Source organism: Dreissena polymorpha, chromosome 1, assembly GCF_020536995.1.
Source record: "Dreissena polymorpha isolate Duluth1 chromosome 1, UMN_Dpol_1.0, whole genome shotgun sequence".
Lineage (NCBI taxonomy): Eukaryota > Metazoa > Mollusca > Bivalvia > Myida > Dreissenidae > Dreissena > Dreissena polymorpha.
Genome location: NC_068355.1, coordinates 79,440,261 through 79,458,132, shown reverse-complemented (window position 1 = coordinate 79,458,132; position 17,872 = coordinate 79,440,261). Strand labels below are relative to the sequence as shown.

Here is a 17,872-nt window from a genome sequence, read left to right as displayed (position 1 = left end):
TTCTTACGTTGCTCATTTACGATAGGGGTTGAGTACTCATTGATATGAAAACACTGTAAAAGTTTTAATGTATTTACAAACCCCCCCCCACCCTCTCACACATATATTTCATGGGCATAATAAAAACAAAAAATGGTTACAATAAAACAGCATATTTATTTAAACTAAAATGTCTACATCAAAACAAAATGAAAACATAAAACACAAATAAAATAATTTGATTCTACTGGAGCTCGAACCTTGTGCCTCTCACATGTGAAGCGAGCTTGTAACCACTACACTACGGAACCGCTTGAAAAATCACATTCTTACTAAGATATTAATAAGTTATTAATAGTCGGTTTAAATGTAAACCCGGAAGTTTAAACGCTGGATAGTGAGCGGGGTTAAAGGTCCATACCAAAGGATCCATACCAATGGCAAGATACGAGTCAGGCCTGCGGCTTTCTATATGTGGTTCTTAAAAAAAAACCTGTAGGAGGGCTTGATAGTAATAAGACTGGGGTGCTGTGATGGTGCTCCTCATTGATAAGCGGCTGCTTCCTTTATCAAGACTCATTATTACAATTAATAATACGTGTCTCGCTTCGCGCTCTCAAGCGCCTTTATTAGTAACTAGGTGGTTGCTAGGATAGTGGAACAAAGAAGTTTTGTTTTTATACAAAACCAGAAAGTTTCACCGGTTCGCGTATTTGCCGAGTCCCTGTGATCTTTTATCATTGCCCAGCCCCTGTGATCAGTTATTAATTAAAACAATTAGCTTTGCATTATTGGCAATAAATGTTGTAGTTAATGTAATAGGCACAAATGCAGTACTTATTTACACTAATTTACACAAAAAATCACCACTATGCAAGATATTCTGACAACAAAATATATACATTTATCCTTTTGACCTGATCCCATAATGATTTGCTTTGGTTTTATATAAGAGATTATTACAAAATAATGCAAAGCTATCTTTTTTAATTAAAAATTGATCACACGGACTGGGCAATAATAAAATATCATAGGGACTGGGCAAATTCGCTTTATTCCAATTACCCATGAACCACTGCGCAACCGGTCTTCCGGTTGAAAACAATTGCCAGCTCGCTATTACTTCCCGAGAACGCTGTTTTCCAAATAGATTCATCACAAAAAAAGAAATTGCTCAAAGTAGTGCGGTGTTAACTCCGCCCACAAAAGGAGATAACTTATTTTCTTATAAAAAGGCAATCTCCTACGCAGTGGTCTCCCTTATTCTATAATAATCTGAGATGGTCAAAAATGTCATTTGTATGATTGGTTTTTGGCTTCGCTTGAATGTTAACGTGCAAAAAATGATATTAATGTTAATTATTAAGCACTCTTGACAACATAAGTTGCCTCTTAGCGGGCATTTCGGTAATTCTACACAAGAACTTAAACGCACGCCGGTACCGAAATCCGCGCTGTACAAACCAAGTGTAAAAAATTTATTATAGTGATTTCTTATAGTAGAAATCAATGATACACACAATAACGTAAAAACAATCTCCCCTTTGGTAACTTCTGTTGAAAATAATGACTTATATTAGGGATTTCGGTAAATCTACATTCGCCCGCCGCGTACCGAAATCCCCCATAATTAAGCCTTTAAGAGTCAATATGTCATCGGTATGATTGTTTTTTGGCATCGCGAAAATGTTAATGTGCAAATAACGATATGAATATTAATTATTAAGCACTCTTGATAGCATAAGTTGCCTCTTAGCTGGGATTTCGGTAATTCTACACAAGAACATAAACGCGCGCCGGTATCGAAATCCCCGCTGTACTAACCTTCAAGTGTAAAAACAAATCATAATAGTGCTATTTATAGTAGAAATCAGGGATACGTACAATCTCCCATGTGGTTACTTCTGTTGGAAAATAATTACTTATAGCGTGGATTTCGGGCGTTGCGTTAAGCGAGAGATGCGAATTAGATTATACATAATTAAAACTGATACTATTCTGTCAGCTTGATTTATAAATCCTGCTCCATCGCGCCAAGATATTCATTGTTTCATGAAATTGAGTATAAAAGCAAAACGATTGAAACATGGCGCCAGCAGACCCGAATGAATACATTTCATTTATTCCCATCAGGTAAAGAACAAATATAATAATAAAACAGGGGAAGTCTACACTGTGTATTAGCAACCTACTGTGGTGATCCCTATCGTATGAGCTCATTACACAGGCACCTGGCTACTGTACTGGAAAAAATCATTGATTTACTGCAAAAATAACTTATTTAATTTATTGCTAAATTGTTGTGTACATTGAAAATTAACAACGAGAATGGATCAACATCACCGTTGCACATTTTTAATAAGTTCACGGTCACATCTGTCCTTTAAATAGAGAGCCTAATTAAAGACTGTGCTAATAAAGAATGAAGTGTGAAGGTGGATATTCAGAAATAAGATCTATTTTCGCATGACACTGGCAGTATAGCATGTAGTCTTATATAAATAAGACAAATTTAAGACATGGATTAAATATAAATAACACACATTTGCATCTTTCATTTCTTAAAAAAGCATGTGAATCTGAAGAAATGCAATTTTTATTACTGACACCTTATTCTAAAAGTCGAACCGCAATGAAATAAGATCCATTTTCGCGTGATACTGGTTGTATAGCAAGAAGTCACATATTAGTTATAGCTTGCATTAGTTGTAATAATTTTGTTAAGTGCACATGCCATTCATGTTTGAGTTAAGCGAGAGATGCGAAATAAATTACACATTATTAAAAGCTAATACTGTTCTGTCAGCTTGAATTGTGCTAGCATAATTAACTCAATAGTGTCAAATAATATAAAATGCCAATTGCCATTTCACGTTCCGTGAATACTGCATAAGCGAGATGTGTGAATTAAATCACGTGTTATTACAAACTGATATTATTATGTCAGCATAAATTGTGCTGACATCTTAACTCTCTAGTTTCAACTAATATAAATAAGAACAGCACGAGCTGAAATGCAGAATATTATTCTATAATGGCTAAAGTAGTATTGTTCGGTGATAGCTATATCAAACGTCTCCGTATTTTTGCGAAGATAGAATAGGCCTACATGTGCCTTATAATGCACGATGGTATGGAAAAGGCGGATTGAAAACTGACAAAATGGACAACAATCCTACTGTTTGATGCTCGAGGAAAAAGCGGAAATCGAAATCGTAGCTGTCGGGGGAAATGACATCACAACAACATCAAAACTAAAAGAGATTGTGGGAAGAATAACCTACATTGTCAATGAAATACATTGCAATGACTGTAAGCACGTGTAAGAAGTAACCGAAGTAATCAAAGCGCTGAAGGCACTGAATTTGTTCGCTGTTGTATAATTTCAAACGCAACTCAGTTTTCAAAATTATGTTATAGCTTTTTATATCGCAAGTTTGAAATGACCACAACTCATTCAAATTTATAAAGAGTGTGTCTAAAAACACAGGTCGAGATGTGTTTTTTTTTCCAAATCATTGATACAACTAATCAGTGTGCACATGCTAATTTTAGTTGACATGCATTAAGCCCAGTTTTCCCTGAAAGCAGCCAATATGTACAGATTTCAATGATAAACACTAGACTGGCTAACGTGTTAAATACACACTATGTACTGTACCAGTGAGAACAGGCAGATGCAGTGGTTATTGCAGACGCTTTTAGCATTCTGTCGTCTGCTAAATTTTACTGGAGTTATCCACAGGCAGCCACGGGTTACGGTTCCTAGCGTAGCTAAGGCATACTAATTTGCAAAATTCGGTCTGCATTATTTTTGAGCTAACGCTCACAAATTGTTGTTAGGTTTGTATACGTATCATATGTTTCTACTATAAAAATTAATATAATGATTTTTTTGACACTCGAAGGTTTGCACAGAGGGGATTTCGGTACTGGCGCGCGTTTAATTTCTTGTGTAGAACTACCGAAATCCACGCTAAGAGGCAACATATGCTTAATAGTTACCAAAATGGGAGATTGTTGAGAGTCAACGTAGCACATCTAAGTATAATTTGTTCACATATAATTCCAAAACATCCTTGCCAATTATTTCCAAATATATATTGCACAATCCGTGGTTTCTGCACATATATATTCCCAATTAGACATGGCGCATGCGTTGTTTCTGCCCGGAAGTGCATTGTATAACTTTAGACCCCTTTATCCTCGGCAATACAACGTTGCTCATCTTAGACGTATTTATACTCAGATTTGTCATGTAATTCCAAATAGATATTGCACATTCCGAACTATCGCAAAATGCAAGTTTAAATAGATATAGCCTATGTGCTTTTAATGTTGTTAATGATCAGATATGAATTACAATTTACGCACTCACACGCCTAATATATGTCCTATACACGCTGGTCGTGTAATTTCAAATAGATTTTGCACATTCCGTGCTATCGAAAAAAAAACTAGATCTTTACACTTGCGTTCAATTTGTTGTTTTGCTCTGAGGTGTGCTGTATGAGTTACACGCACGCCTTAAACAAAGTATAGTAAACGCTAAGAGAAAGACATCGTTGCACATCTAAGCATATAATATATGTATACATATATTGCCTATACACCCTGGTCATGCAATTCCAAATTGATATTGCACATTACGCGCTTTCTAAAAATATATAAAAAATATAACTCGAAATAGATATTGCACATGTTTGGTTAAAGTGATATTATGGGCATCGAACAGTACATGCTATGTTTATAGGTGTCTATCGCAACCGTTGTTTATTTTTGGTGTTTTCACTTCATATACATTTATTTTTGTTAATGCAGCAACAACATACTAAAACAATATCCCGGAAAGAGAAAAATAATGCATTTGAATATCAACCGTACTTTCGTTTTGACAACTGACGACATAAATGATTCGATATACGATGTGAATCTAAATTTAGTTTTAGTGCAGATTCGTTTATACGACACATGAACACTAACTCCGATCCTAATAAAAAGACAGTTCTGCTCGGCTTAGAGGACTGGGTCCATCGTGTAAAATATCGAATATAATATATAGTTTTATAAACAGCTGGTAGAAAGATGAGTTGCAGATAATTGGTGATAATTACACTTTTGACCTGTTTATTCTTTTCAGCTCAATTAAACAGTGCAAAATTCACATAATATCACTTTAATGATCCGTATTGTGTATCGTTGCACCCATTCACACGCCTAAGACTTGACAACGGATGATACTCGCTCGGAAAAATACAACACTGCACGTCTGAGTATAATTTACACACATATGTTGCCATAAACCCTGATCAATTATTTTCAAAAAGATATTGCACAATCCGTGGTTTCTGCAAATATATCCCAAATAGACATGGTGCATGCCTTGTTAATGTAAAGAAATGCATTCTATCACTCAGTCGCACGTCTTATTAATAGTCTACACTCACTGGCCATGTAATTCCAAATAGATATTGCAAATAACAGGGTATCGAAAAATAAATCCTAATAGATATTGCGCATTACGCGCTATCGAAAAAATACTCCAAAAAGGTATTGCATATATTTGGTTAATGCTTCGTAGTGTATCGTTGCACTAATTCGCACGCCTTAGAACTGACAACGGATAATTGCACATTCACATAATTGCGCTTGGAAAAAGACAACAATGTACGTCTGAGTATAATTTATTCACATATATTGCCATACACCCTTGTCAATTATTTCCAAATAGATCTTACACAATCCGTAGTTTCAAATATATTTCCAAACAGACAATGTACATGTGTTGTTTGTGCTCCGAAGTGCATTTCATAACTCCTTCAGACGCCTTAAACTTGGCAAGACAACGTTGCACATCTTTGAAGAATACATACACACATATAAGCCGTAATCCTTGTCATGTAATTACAAATAGATACTTCACATTCCGTACTATCGCAAAATGCAAGTTCAAATAGATATCGCACTTGCGATTTTAATGTTATGAAATGCATTTATCACGCATTCACACGTCTAATAAATAGCCTACACTCACTGGCGTTGTAATTCCAAATAGATATTGCAAAACCTTACGCGCTGTCGAAAAAATAACTCCAAAATAGATATTGCACATATTCTGTTTAAGAACCTTTTCACAGATTATGGCATGTATTCGAGTTTGTCATTCAATGCTTTATACTGATAAATTTAAACATTGGACGTCAAAATCTCCAGTAAAAAAAACAAGAATACAATTAAAAAAGATATAAAAAATAACCCTCAATTGGGCTCGAACCACTGACCCATGGAGTCCGAGAGTAATTAAAGTACTGAAAGTACTGGTTTGACGATGCTTTTGAAGAGGATGGATATATAGAGGATATTTGTTTGATTCGGTGGAATATCGATTTTCCCAGAAAAACAGCGAAAAATATCGATATTTTCACTGTTATTTTTCACTGTATAAAACAGTGAAATACCAGTTGATTTCACTAATATTTCTGTATAAATCACCGGAAAGCATAAAATAAATAAGCATCCATTTAAGTTAGTCTACATCACCGCAATTGTGTAATTTTTAGATGGTCGCTTAGCGACCGTCTAAGGTGGTTAGTCAAAAATTCAGGTCGATACGCCTTAGCTACTAGGAGCCCAATACCCGCTTACTACGCGTATCCGCGCGAGAAAGAATTGTATAATTTATGCAAGAGGTTTGAGTTCTTCAATTATATTCATTCACAAATGGAAACATGATATAATTATCGTGTTAAATGCAATAGTTTCGAACGGTTCTTTTATAGAAAAAAATGAATAAACAATGATCGTATTGTACGTGTCGCGGAGGAGATTGTTTATGAATGAATAAAATAGTCCGCTTTCTGCAGCGACTTCATGACGTAGTATTTTTGCTCAGTCCATTCATAATATGAGGCTATTGATAGATGCGCCTGTCGATAAACAAAGGAAAGTCCACGGGCGATAACAACGCAATAGGTTACGCTCTCACATACACCTCAATGACGTAGTACAGGTCGTAAATTGAGGATATTAATAGATTCGAGAAAAAGTTAACGCTTATTTATATTCTCAATTTATAAAACGTTGAACATAAGTTCAACAATAACTTCAGCGATAGACAAAAATAAAAAATGTTTCATAATCGCTAAACCCGAATAAAACAAACAATTTAAAATAATAATACGAATGACCTGTTTCGTAACCTCGTTCATGCTACTACAGCGGGTATTTCTGGAAAACGTTCTTTGGTTCTCAACAGGTAGCGGCGATCTTTTGTATTTACGGGTGCTAGCAACGCAATAGTAGAAGGTTAATAGAAGGTTTAGCTTGTTTATATGCACAGTTCTCAATACATAGACAGTTGGATATGAGTTCATCAATTACTACAGGCATACTATAGGCAACCTCGAAAATGCTTTATGATCGCTAAAACCGAAAACAACTAAATATATTATATTTAATATATTTATAACAATAAATATCTTTTTAAAATGTAGTCGGCGTATACGCTGACTTTGAAATAAAGTTTGCAATTTACTTTTCTAAATAAATACATACAATTAAACAAAAGTTAAACTATTGTGTTATGTTTTTCACTTGTAAGTTGCATATTCACCACATGAAATGTGTGTTAACATTGTCAAACCACACATTAGTGTGAGTAGATAATAAAAATATACTACGGGAGAGCACTTCATATGTGTCCTCATATGCCTTGTTATGAGTATCTTTCTTCACTATCGAAATATATCGTATGTTGATATTTGATTTAAACGCAGTTTTCTTTCGACACATTTAAATCACACGTCAATAGCGCCGTCATGCGAAAATGGGTCTTATGCGTTTCTGCAAGCGTTTGTTAAACCCAACATGTGCTTTTGCGCAGTCAGGCCATAGGCGATGCTGTTCGCTATAAAATCAATCAATATGTTATGTCTCTCCTTACCAGAAAGAGAGATAGCTGAGTGGGATATTTATATGATGGGCGCATACGGAATAAGACCCATTTTTGCATGACGAGGGTCATTACAAATCTCATTGCGAATTGAAAATGCCACATTAAGAACAATGCGTTTTGATACAAAATTGAATTCAAAATAGCAAACTTGTTAATAATGGCAGCCTATCCACACATTAAGGAATGATTTCCAGACGTGCTGACACAATTTGTGTCGTTTGAGCATACAGAGTAGTCCGGAATTCCTTACACTGAACATTGCTACATCCTTTCAACTGAGCACATACGCAGTGATGTAGCAAAAATTCAGAGGTTGTATCTCGAATAAGCTTATTAAATATTCGAAAATACTCATGCGTGTCTGTTGGCGTTATGTATAAGTCACAAAGATGAAAACTGAGTAAAACAGCTATGCCTAAAAGCGCATTAGTGCTCTATACCTATGTTTATGTCAGCGTTGTTGACACCGTGTGAACTGCTCGGGTAACAAGTTAAGCATAAACAGCAATGTTTATATACTTTTATTCCTCCATATACAAGATACGAAGATTATTGTATATTTTGAATTTGTATATGGTGTCAAAAATCAAAAGTTTTGTACACGGAACTTTCATTATGAATTTATATTCTTGGTGAGATAGTCATTTGATATTAGAAAAAATATTCCTTTAATATGATGGTGACTGCAAATTTCTTTATATTAAGTTCTCATTACCATTTTCATCATACTTTCTATGGTTTCAGAACTTCCAAAAAGCATGTTGTTTTTATTTTGTCTTAGTTATTTCTATGAAATAATAAGGATGATAAAAAGTGCACACAAAACTCGACCCGTGCGCTATGACACACACTTTATAAAGTTGAATGGCGTGTGTTCATTTCAAACTTGCGATTGATTTTGAAAAATGAATTGCGTGTTAAATTTATAATGCAATAGCGAACATCTTCAGCGCCTTCAGCGCTTTGATTTAACCTTGTGTGTGTTTACGCTCCGTAAGTTTATTTCCATAGTTGTAAGTCCCTACGCGTATAAGGCTGCATTATGCTTAAATAGGTAGCTGGAGTGAAGCCTGGCTAGAAACTGCAAGCAAGTCAATAAAGTCAAGGTTGCTTGGTTTACAGGATATGGTTTCTGACGAAGAAGATTTCCAGGATGACAGTGATGATGAGATGAACGAAGAAGTTGTTTATCACAAGTTAAAGAGTAATGATTAATAAAGAACATATTTACCTTGACTTGTTATATGGTGTTGTAATTGTTTATGCAATAGGCTTTACAGTTTACATAACCTGAGAACTTGTACTTTTAAATAGATTATCTGATATTGAAAGATGAAACCCATAAGCAGGGTGTATATTTTAACAAATTTACTTCGGGCTAGTAATTTTACTGCTGGGCTTCTTGTCTTCACCATTCCAGTAGCCCGAATGGCTAGTGGATAAAATGAACTATCGTAAAGACTGTTATTATTATTAATATTGTTACTATTGTTATTATTATTATTATTATTATTATTATATGTATGTTGTTTGTGTTGAAAAGAGAGAGGAGGAGAATAGCCCAATTTGTATAAGTATTGATGGTAAAAGCACATACTTTTATATGCGGTATCATCATTACTTCACCATTGTTCAGTATTTACTGCAATGGGTTGTTGAAGTCTTTAAACTTTGTGATCTGTGTTTTAAATGTTAAAATGCAAATAGGATTATTTTTAGTATAATGCATATAGAAAAGTAAAGGAATACACAGATGTGTTTTAGAAACAATAACAAAATAATAATATTTAAGGATTTTCCAGATCACAAAGTGGTTTAACATTGCCACTTGACTGGTGGAAACGTCACGAGAGCGAATTTCCGAAAGTCGCGTATGTTGCTAGGAGTGTTCTATATGTACCTGCAACTTCTATGCCATCTGAGCGCATATTCTCAACCACTGGATTGCTCATCAATAAACTAAGAAATAGACTCGCCAGTGATCTGGTCGACGCAATCGTGTTTTTAAATAAGAACAATGTTCATGTGCCCAGTGACGCCGATCCGAGTGACTTTTAAATGTGGCAACGGTGTTTTGTTTGCATGTGTTCGCTATGTAAATAATACGTTTAAGTTCAGTTCAAATTATTTATAGATCTAACTGTTTTGTCATGTAATTATTTGGTCGTCATTTAAATATTATGTTTCTCGTTCTATTGTTGATGTACAATATTAAAGCACGTGTTCGCTATGTAAATACTATCTTTAAGTTTAGCTTAAATTATTTATAGATCTAACTGTTTTGTTATGTAATTGTTTTGTCGTCATGTAAATATTATGTTTCTCGTTCTATTGTTGATTTACAATATTAAAAGTTTAAAAACAGTTTTCGGCATTCAATTTTAACAATTAGCGACGGCAATGCTGTGTCAATATTTAGTCACTTCCGGGGAACTTCCGGTAAAAACGAAAGTAGAATTCATGGAGTAATGGTACGGTAAACATAGTTGATTTTTTTCTAACAGATGTTGACCGAATATCCGAATATTCGTTCGGAAGGATGACCGAATATCCGAATACCAATATCGGTATTCGTTGCCATCCCTAATATTTACAAACATAGTCAAGTACCAGAATTAGGTGTATATTTAAGATCTAAACGAAATGTCATACAACAAGATCTAATCGATGGGAAAATATGCTTATCTACGATCATTAATTTGTAGGGATGCTAGAGCCTGATTAAACAGCTCTCAAATTTACATGTAGACATGCAATTATATGGAAAAAAAAGAAAAGAAAAAAATATATATAATAACACATAGGGAGTATAACTCTCAAATCTATATTAATGTTGCAATTGAGTATTTAGAGTTATTAAAAATTGTAATATGTATAAATGTATGTATGTGGCTCAATGTTAAACACTTGCAGGCAGGGAATATAGCCGTAATGCTCCAACGTAAGACCCTGTCTGTATGGAACTTATAGAGGATTGGGCTATGGAGAAGAGAAGTCCCCCCAGAGTGGCGTTAAGACAATATTTAAAAGAAATTTAATAAGAATATTTATATATTTACAGGTAATAACTTGCGTGTCGCCAAACGGTTACCTATTTAGGGCCACATAAAAAACAAAGGTAAAACAATGTACTTTACAGTTCAAAATTAGACAAAACAAACAATGTTTATACATATAAGCAGATTATGTACAGAATGTACAATATTATATGCACTTATTGATAGGTAAAAAACAAGTTGTCACCCTGGGGGGTTAAAAGAAGGAGTTTGGAAGTGTAGGTAGGTGTGGTGGGGTGGGGGGTTTCCAGCAGGGGCAAATCAACTTAGGTTTGTGTAGGGGAGATAATTTTATATGGAGACGTATTAATGGTTTTGTCCCCTAGACCAGAGGGAGTGCACGGTAAATGGAACTAAGAGAACTACACATGGTGATAAATAAATTAAAAGAAAGAGATATACATCTCTCCGACCCGCCCCTCTCTTTCTTAAATCATCTACATAAATAGAATGTGTGGTAAGCTGGAATGGGTGAACAGCTAATCAGAGATCCTGGTGGTGAACAAAGCCGACAAATACTTCAAGTCTGAACAAATCATATGCATTTTTGTACAAGTATCCACATAGTTACTGACCACTGATGGTACTGATTAATAATTTAGAAATAGAGACAAATTCCTAACATAGTGTGCTCCACTGAGTGCCATACATTTTATTTCACATAATTATTTCGTTAAATGCGATATAATGTCAGTAGGTAATGCATCGCGGAATTGAACAATCGGATGCCAAAAAATGAAAAAGTGAAGCCAGTGAGTTGCTATTTTTTAAAATGTCCTGGGAACATATGATTTGCATGTGCAATATTACAAATCAGCATGTAATCGTCCCTATATGTACACAGAATTCGGAGATTCTATTAAGAAGTGACTACAAACTGAACTACGTGATACAGATACTGCCGCCTTCGATAGCATTTCATTTAAATTGCAGAATGTCGGTAGTCATTTACTATATTATTAACCGCCTCGTTTATAACGTATCGAACAAGAAAACAAGCCAGTCGTGCAGCTTAAACCCTTGCCGTTAAAACAGTGGTGCACTGGATCCGATTTACAAAATATATACATTTGTTATACCTACAACACATTACAATGTACGTATAAAAGATGTGATCAATGTATAATATGTGTTGTCAGATATATGCATTGTACTTATATAGTTCAATTACATGCATGAATCGTTTTTTAAGTAGTAACTGTGTATACTACCTTTTATGATCTCCAGTTCTAAACATAATATGTACGAATGTCCGGTTATTGTAGTCCGGTTATTGTAGTTATGTGACTGTATTTCTGCTCGATCTTTGAAACATACTGCGAACGCGCTGCCTAAAGCGACCGTTCATCCACAAATAAACCAGAGGATTGGCAAAGTTGTTAATGAAATACAAGCGAGAGAGAACAAAAATGACGGTGTTCATAACGACGCCGACGTCGTGGTTTGAGGCGTTGAGCATTGTTATCACGGTGAGAGGAGCAACTGTAGAGAACAAAAACACGACGGAAACCAGTGCCAGGCATATTGTGGCTTTGATTGCAGCTCGTCGCGTTCGAACGAAAGCGTTATTTATGGTGTCCGTTGGAGCAACTCGTGTAGCATTACGGATCTTCGGAACAATGTTCAGATAACATACGCACGTTATCGCGTTGGATATTAGTATAATTAGCATGTACACACCATAAACTATTGTTTGTAAATGAGCCTTTTGTTTGTCAAAGTAACAGAATCCAGACGGCGTGTTTTTGTTCAGAAATAATGAAGGCGATCCTAGGCCGATTGACACAACTATCACACATGCACCAATTAATTTAGATTTCCTTGCTGACATTGGTTCCCGATTGGTGATCATTACTGACCGACGGATGACAGCGATGACAGAGATCAGAGTAGTCGAGGCTATGAAGCATGCGTGCATAATCATGAAGTGAAAACTGCAGATACTTGATGGCATGAAGAAATTCCAAAGTTTCGTGATCATAAGAATAAAGGACGGTCCACATACTACCAAGGAGCAAATGTCAGATACAGCGAGGTAAAATATCATCCAGTCAGTCGCTGTCGGCGTTTTTATTCGTCCATGAAAAATGACGACGAGGATATTTCCCGGCAATCCCAGAAGCATAGCTAGGGCGATGTAAGCTGTTAAACCGTGCAAAAACGCATCCGGTGTCAAATTCAGCAACGGCGCCTCTAAAACCGTGTCATGAGCAGTTTTGTTTGCATCGTTGGTCATGTTTGTCCCATTTAACGTATCCATTCCGATCTTGATGGTCAAGTAATTCCGAAATTTTACAATAACGGTGTAAGCTGACTAATAATTTGTTTATGCGCTTTTAATGTACCACCAAATAATGTACGGTATTAATAAACCAGTGAATGGAGTATCGCAAACTAGGAGCTTCGAGCACTTTGTCATACGAGTAACTAATTCACCGTCACATTTATAGCACGATTCCTAGCAATAGTGTTCATCTATTGGCTAAAAATGTAAAGCAGCAAAAAGACCAATCTGATTGGTCAACCGTGCGTCAATCATTTGAGGCGGTGTTCTAACACACTACTCGCTAATCTTTCAATAAACAAATATCAATCTTGCCCTGGTTAAACTTCAAGTACACAACAGAAAAAAAACATTTCCGAACCATGAATGCAAGAAACAATACTATGTTATTCATTCAATTCTGAAAGTATGTGTCACTCAGGTTATCAATACATAATCAGCAATGAAATAATGTTTCTTGCATCTTAAAACATGTTTATTTGAACACCTACCAAGTTATATTTTTAACCAAACATAACATAAAGTCACCGTAAGCTAACAATGACGATGCTATTTTCAAGCTTTACAATTTTTTAAGTGAAAGAATTATATAAGGACATGTTTTGTTTCCATGTGAATAATTTAATTTACTCAATGTAATAATAATGGACAATCCGATGATATTAATAAATATCAGTTTTAAAGGAATCTTTTCACGGTTTGGTAAATTGACAAAATTGAAATAAAGTTGTTTCAGATTCGCAAATTTTCGTGTTATAACTAACGGATATTTTTGAGGAAACAGTATTACTGAACATTTACCATAGTCCAATATAGCCATTATATGTATCTTTTGACACACACGGCACGAACCATGTTAGCGCTCGGCAAGCCTCGCGCTACATCGGTTCTAGGCCTCGCGTGATAAACTTGATCTTTATCCAAAACTCACATAATATTCTATTTAATCCTATTATTTCCTTACATCCATTAATAACTGTCAAATATGGCATTTTTTGACAATAAAGTTTTTCCGTAGTTGACAAAAACAGATTCTCCAATTTTTGGAAAAACCCAAATCTGATCTAAAAATAGCGATAGTATAAAGCTCATGTTTATACGATCGTTGTTATACTATTGATTTTCATCTGGTAATAGGATAAATAGAGAATACTATGTTAGTGTGATTGTGTACTTAAATTTATCCCACGAGTGAAGAAAGGTTTACATGGCGAGGCTCATTCATCAAAGAAATTATCCCTTTTAACTCACCATTGATTTCCTTCGAACAGTAAAAGAACAATTCACTGATACTTTTCATAAATTTATTCCATCAATTGTTCAACAAAACATCGCGACATTTTAACGAAATCGAAAATGCAATCTCACCAGTTTCATTCCAGTTTTATATCCCAACACTGTTATTCACATTCAAAATATGATAATAATCCATATAAACACACACACAATTATCGTTCAATGCTTAAAAAATATTTAATTGTTAAATAAAAAACCCTCCAAGTCCGAATTTATGTTGTCCTTAAATCCAAAGCGTCGTAGCTAGTTTCGTCATTTAAATTACGTCACACGAGATACGTCATAAATTGCGTAATCAATTGAATGAAAATAAAAGTAAGGAAAGCTGGTTCTTCATAAATTTTAGTGAAGAACAAAAATAGTATTATAGTATGACTCAAAACATGTGCCTCGCACTACATGTTTCTCAGCCTCACATGATAAACTTGATCTCTATCCGACACTCACATAATATTCTCTATATCTTTCTTAATGAGTCGTATTTTTTTATAAAATCATTTAGCTGTAGGACAAAGTCTGTTCAGTATTGATGAGAATATTTATAGGAGTGAATAATTTACCCTCATTTATGTTAATTAGATCATATGACTTTCAAAGTGGTTAAACTAAAATGATTTATTGTAAACATTTCTACGACATTTGCAAATTATAAATCACATGTGCTACCTCATAGGTTTCACTTCGGCGACGGGGTTTTTATGCTTTATTTCATTCGCGTTCTTCTTAATTTCCTTATCTGAAACAGCGGCATCAGAAATGTATTGGTGAAATTGCCTATTGTAAATAATGGAGATAACATCTCGTTTCGATTAGTCTTCATTGTAATAAAGTGTTAAACAAACATGGTAATATTCATAAATGGTGTCGAAAAATATTTCTGTTTATTAAGCCGACGAGGTACAAATGTTTATACGTAGAGAAAAGCTCTGATTGGCAAAGATCTCAGAAGTGCATTGATTTCGAACATATAAATAGTAACAAGTCCTACAGCTGGTGAGCTTTGGTGCTATCGACCTCTGTCGCGCAACAGCGATGCCTATCGGTATACCTGTAGGAAATAGCAAGACATTGCATGTTGAAACGGTTTGTTAACCCATTAATGCCTAGTGGACTCTCCCATCCTTTTAAATGGGATCAATTTATTTCCAAAATTAGGGATTTCTAGTACATTTATTTCTATATTTATAATATTTCTTACTGAAATTTCCTTAAGCAAACAGCGCAGACCCTGATGAGACGCCGCATCATGCGGCGTCTCATCAGGGTCTACGCTGTTTGCCATGGCCTTTTTCTAGACGCTAGGCATACATGGGTTTAATCAAGATGAACATACGTCCTTCTAAATGACATGGCAATCTGGTTACAAAACATTAAACCATCAAGTTAAAATTACTTATCAAATCCTGATCCCTTGATAATAAGGGAATCAATATCGACAAGGTTTCAAAATATAGGATCTTGCATGAGCGGTCGTTTTGTATTGAATTTATTTAACGAGTCATCTAAATGAAGATAAAAACGAGGCTTGCCGAGTTTAATAAAATCAATACAATATGACCACAAATCTAAGATTCTATTCATAACATGACTAACAAATTTTGTTTTTATTTTATGCTCTTTTTACCGTTTATTCACATTGTAAAAGAGTATTTATAAGTGAAGAAATACGCTGGAATAATGACATCATTTCGTCACAAAAATGACGTCATTTCAGAGTTATATAACCAGTGTAATAACACCCGTGTAATAAAAAATTGAGCATCACGTTATTTCACTCCTGGAGCGTAGGTCATTTAATAATAACAATTTCTTGCATGTTTATCTTCAAAGCAGCTTTAACTGAAATAGCAATTCTATTTTCTAGTATACTTTTTAAAAAAGTCATGAAAAAAGTTCTGGCACTTACCACAACTCTGTGTCGGTGTGTCTGCTTTGCTGCTTTGACCCAACATAGTTTTCTCTGTATCCTGGTTACCTGGTGACTGTCTGATTTGCCGTCTTTCGCTGGTGATTCTGGTTTCACGGCCGACACTGGAATAGGTCGAACGATCTTCGTCTGTCTTCCATTATTCTGCTTAGATTTAAAGTCGAACAATTGTGATATATGTGTTATCTTCAACTGATCTCTCTTCTGCTCTTTGTCTTTATCTTCAGTATCTGACACTGTTATCACATCAGACATATCAATAATTGACAAAGGGACTTCATGTTTTGGTACGTTACCATCTTTTTCTGTTTCTTCAACTTCTTGAACATGCAAATTTTTTCCGTTCTCATTTTCGGTTGATTGAATCTTCGTCTTTTCAGAGCCATAACAATCAGATACAGTTTTCTTGTTGCTAGGGGAATGTAACCTCGCTATAGTTATAATAGATGACATATCAGATGACTGAGGATCACGTTTAGGCGCACGTACCTTAGTATGTTTCTGACTTCGTGCAACATTAGTTATACTATTTTGTTCAGGACTTTCCACACTGATCGATTTATCGGACTAACCTGCTTTGCCTAGTTTAGATTTTGTACTTTCGATCAAACATGTATTTAAGGAGCTCGTCTCATTTAAAACAATGCTATAATTTTCCACTCCATCTTTGTCATTGTCATGCTTTCTTTGATAAGATAAGTTAGAGTCTTTCTTCATAAGTAACAGCTTGTTCATGTGTTCGCCGCATCGCTTGCTGCTACTATTCACTATGTCCTTGTCGCCGTTTTCCTCGAGCTTGGATTTAAAGCCTTGACCTTTGACCTGAATGACTGACGGTGCACCAGCCACTGGACTAGATATCGTTCCTATCTCGGTAACATACGTGGTTGCGTGGATTTTCTTTCCATCATTGGTTTGCGACCGAGAAAATAAGTTGTGGTAATATGGTAAAGAGTATGTCGTGGACGTTGTCATGGCGCTGCACGGTGATATAAACATTCTGAAAAAGCTTAAGGTGATACTATGTTACTTCACAATGTCCGTTATACTAAGTTATGGTATCTGAACATCTTAATGTTAAAGCAAACCTTTTGACATCTTTGATGTAGCCACAGTTACGACTTCTGAAGTAATTACGGTCAGCTGTGAAAATATCGATATGCGACTGCAAATGGGATCCGTGAACTCGGTCTATACTTTTGCTCATGTATTTCTAAGCTAGAACCACTCCGTGCATCCTTTATACAGAGATTCTCTGGTACTTCTTGTTCACTAACGCAAACCCTGGTTAGGAGATAAGATCCAGTTTGTGTTAAACTTTTAGGACAAAAATGGGCGGCGTGTGCAACCCGGCACGAACTCTAAACAGGGCTTGG

General features: G+C 35.2%; 1 long non-coding RNA gene across 1 annotated transcript; it reads right to left on the bottom strand.

Annotated features, from left to right (window-relative positions):
* Positions 1 to 15,235: 15,235 nt before the first annotated feature.
* On the bottom strand, positions 15,236 to 17,583 carry LOC127837213 (uncharacterized). Its single transcript, XR_008029175.1, has 3 exons — positions 16,476 to 17,583; positions 15,558 to 15,617; positions 15,236 to 15,305 (listed from the first exon to the last, which is right to left on the bottom strand). It is a non-coding gene; the product is annotated as an uncharacterized LOC127837213 (long non-coding RNA).
* Between the last annotated feature and the right edge of the window lie 289 nt (positions 17,584 to 17,872).